Source organism: Limulus polyphemus, unplaced genomic scaffold, assembly GCF_000517525.1.
Source record: "Limulus polyphemus unplaced genomic scaffold, Limulus_polyphemus-2.1.2 Scaffold1070, whole genome shotgun sequence".
NCBI lineage: Eukaryota > Metazoa > Arthropoda > Merostomata > Xiphosura > Limulidae > Limulus > Limulus polyphemus.
Genome location: NW_013666680.1, coordinates 52,515 through 56,650, shown reverse-complemented (window position 1 = coordinate 56,650; position 4,136 = coordinate 52,515). Strand labels below are relative to the sequence as shown.

General features: G+C 35.0%; 1 long non-coding RNA gene across 1 annotated transcript in view; it reads left to right on the top strand.

Moving 5' to 3' along the window:
• Nucleotides 1-2,984: 2,984 nt before the first annotated feature.
• The window catches only part of LOC111086405, a 7,773-nt gene continuing 6,621 nt past the window's right edge, over nt 2,985-4,136 (top strand). The window contains exon 1 of the long non-coding RNA XR_002611121.1: nt 2,985-3,709. This is a non-coding gene — a long non-coding RNA (uncharacterized LOC111086405). The remainder of the gene's footprint in view (nt 3,710-4,136) is intronic.

Genomic DNA, 4,136 nt, shown 5'->3' with positions numbered 1-4,136 from the left:
ATACCGAGAACGTTATGGAAAGTTATACTGCGTCAATCCCATGATAGTTTAACATGAGGACATCTTGGAGTTACGAAGACATTGAGTCACCTACGGCAGAGATTTTACTGGATAGGTATGGGGCAAGATGTGGAACAATGGTGCAGGACCTGCAGTACATGTTGTGCTAAAAGGGGACCAAAGCATAAGGGATGTGTTCCAATGAAGTTATATCAAGTTGGCACACCAATGGAAAGAGTAGCCATTGACATTGCTCGTCCATTGCCCCAAACTTGTGTTGGAAATAAGTACATTTGTGTGGTGATGGATAATTTCACCAAGTGGCCTGAGGCATATGCAATACCAAATCAGGAAGCTACAACTGTAGCTTCGGCTATTAGTGATTTCTTCTTCAGGTTTAGTATGCCATATGAACTGCATTCAGATCAAGGCCGTAACTTTGAATCATCTGTGTTTCATGAACGCTGCAAGTTGTTTGGCATCTGAAAGACCAGGACAACGTCACTGCACCCACAGTCTGATGGGATGGTAGAAAAGTACAATTAAACACTGGGACAGGAATTGCCCAAGTTTTGTAATAGCCACCAAGATGACTGGGATGTCTTACTCCCTGCACTGTTGATAGCCTATAGGACAGCAGAGCATGAAGCCACTGGATACACTCCAGCAAAATTAAGAGACTTTTTATATTTGTAACTTCTGTACATTTAATTAAGTTATTGTTAATTATTCTTTCTCGATACAAACTTTTAGTACACAGTAAATCCACAGTCAGTACGTTTCTCGTCACTTTAAACTTAACAACTTCTATAATACATGCTATAAATCACAGCGATTTACAATCTCGATAATTTCGCTCTCGACGAGTAGAAACACACACTTTATATTACCGTAACTACTGTTAGTTTCTTTAAGTATCTCTCTGTCGCTGGCTTCTCTGCCACACTTATATACTAACAAAGAGGCTTCAACAAAATTCGAGGTGTACTCTGATGATTCGAGAAACTCAGTCACGCATGCGCGAGCAGCATCACGTGACTTCCACTGTCGTAGCAATAGCTATATGAAATGGTGCTATATGCAGTGGTAATATATACTAAATACGCATTCACAATTTAAGCTAATTATAAGAAACGGTAGAAAGAATCATTACCATCATCTGAGTAGGGAAAACTACTATGGTAATCGTCCACTGTTAAAAACTTGTTCGAGTGACGACATGCAACAACAAAATCAGGGACCTTCCACGTTTTTCAATGAATGCACGAGTTGTCATTTCCAACTAACACTGTAATTTTTGATGGTGGAAAGTGAAGGACTTAGAAAATTTTGCAGAACGACAAAGATAAGGAGATTGAATTAAGTTTAAAAGTACTCTCTATTTTTGTAAAACTTCTGTGTGATTCCACAATATAGTAGATATCACTAGCAATACTTTTATAGTGGAGTCATAATATCTATTTGTAGCTTGAGCAAACTGACAGCAGTAGATCTCCAACCTTGTTTGCTTACTTTTTTGCGATCCCTATTTGTAAGTATTAAATTCTCAATTGTTAGTTATCTTGTATGTTGGTTTGTTAATACACAGCAATGGACAAATATATGCCTAGAGTAAGACACAACTCCCATTAAGGGTGTATAACATTTAAATGGTAGAAAATCAGCCTTTTAAAATAAAACAAATATATCTAAAACATCACTTTAAATAAAGCTCCGTGTCTTTTAAAGTACTTATTTTTTGAACCAGTTGACCTTGTGCCTGAGGTTTCCAGTAAACCTTATTTAACACGAGTACAAAGGCAGCCCCTCATAAAAAACATCACAGATATTTTGTATTTATAACGATGTATGTGTTTGTTTGAAGTTAAGCACAAAGCTACGCAATGGGCTTTCTGTGCTCTGCTTCTCACGGATTTCAAAACTCTGTTTCTTGCATTGTAAGTGCACAGACATACCGCTGTGCCACTGGAGGGCTATATCCATGTAAATAAACCTTCAGTGAAAAAATAATCAACTTTTAAATGGGTCATGGGCATTCACAGAGTTTCATACAGAATATCTGTCTAGGTTTTGGAATAAAATACCCAGCCGATCTGACTGTAGGCTTGTGAAATAATAATAATATTGTTACAGCAGCGGAAGTCACGCGACGCTGGGACCATGCGCGCTGGAGTTTCTCGAAGGATTATGAATTATTGAGGAGGCCTGAGTTTGTCCGAGGCGCCCTCTTTTTTAGTATATAAGCCTGGCGAGAAAAACCAGCGCGGTTGAAGAGATAGATAATTGAGTCAAGCGAACAGTAGGCACAGTAAGTAAAGTGAGTGAATCGCTGTGATTATAGCGTGTGTTTATAAAGGGTTGTTAAGTTTAAAGTGACTGTGGAAATTCTGTGCATTACAAAAAGTTTGTATCGAGGAAGAATAAACTGGGTCAATCAAGAAAGGACTTGTATCGCTGAAGTTTCTGGGAAAGAATTTATACCGGAAACTAACAAACAAGCAGATACGTAACAATATGAACAAATGGGAAAATGTTGATTTTGTCTACAATCGTAAAATCACTTATTTTGGTTATTATCAAAGTTGTTTTTTTTTCCTTATTGAAAAGGAAGGTTTTAAGTATTGTTTCAAGAATAAATTCTATTAGGTTTGAGCAAATTACTGTGCGATCCTATTATCATGAACCACTATCGTAATTCATGATAATGATAAAAACATTTATCTAAAGTTGTTTTAATTGAAAATGGTTCCCATTATTCATTCAGCACTCAAAATTTAAAAAAAATATATAACTTACAGTTTTATATAATAAAAGCTTCATAGGCGTTTTATTTAAAGTTAATTTAAGTTATATATTGTTTTTTGTTTTTTTTTATTATCGGATTGTTTTATCATTGATAATAATGTCAATATTTTGGTATTTACTTGAATTCCAAAAATATCTAACACCTTATTAAATTGCTTTACAGTTGCTCCAGAGGTGATGTAAAAAAAGAGAGCAACAGTACAGAAATACAAGAAGATGAAACAGTGGTAGAAGAACTGGTGGAAATTGTGGAATTTAGAAACTCGAAAGAAGAGGTAGTGAGAGTTTCTTTTCCACTCAACAAAACTGCGGTTAATCACTCACAGGAAAATAGAGAAAATCTGCTTCGCTTCTCTCAAAGGAACCTGTGGTGCAATAGTGACTCTTCACTTGATGGAAGTCCATTTATATTTGAAACAAACGTTGAAGTACATCAAGACTGTACCAGCTCAAATTCTTCCTGTTCATCTTTCTATTCGATTCACTCAGTTAAAGTAGAGGACAATTATACTGTGAAGAATAGTCACTCATAAGAATATATAGTTACCATTCTGAACACAAAAAGAAACCTGTGATATACTAAGTGGTTATTCACTTGTTCAAACAGCACTTATAGTTGCAAGGAAAGCCATATTAAGTAGGGTTTCCAATATTACCAACTGGTGGAACTTAATGGGCAGAGCCCTGACAAACAGAATGTGTAGGATAATTTTAAATATCCTCATAGTTTTTGCAATACATAGTATGCCGGACGTGGCCTAAACGTTAGTGTGACAGGATGTGGAATCGAAGGATCCAAAATTCAAGATACCGTTGAACACGTTCATTACCTTAAAAAATCACTGACAGAAAATGACAAATTTGTGTGGTTTTACTTACATTTGTAGAATTCATCAGTTGAACGGTAAGCACTAAAATCTCCATTAAGTGTTGCTGTTTTTAGATATTGAATGCTTGACAAGAATTGTAATGGTAATTTTAAAATTGCAATTATTGTTGTGACCTAAAATTGTTAGGAGATATAAATAACGAAACAACTTATAATAACTTGGTGTTATACTAAATAGAAAAAATTACTCTTGACTGAACAATTGAAAAAATGACCATGTCATTTTGTTAAAATATGCCAAAAGCCAATACTGTAAGTTTAAATAGTCCATTAATTTCTTGTTAAATAGAAAATCACTGCTCAGTGTTAATTTTAAATGACCAAAAAAGGAAAATGATAAGGTATTTAATTATTAGTCAAAACTATGGTACTGTTTAGATTTCATGGCTATGGTATTTATTTCAACAAATTCTTGTAAAATATTAAATGCTACCAAATGATC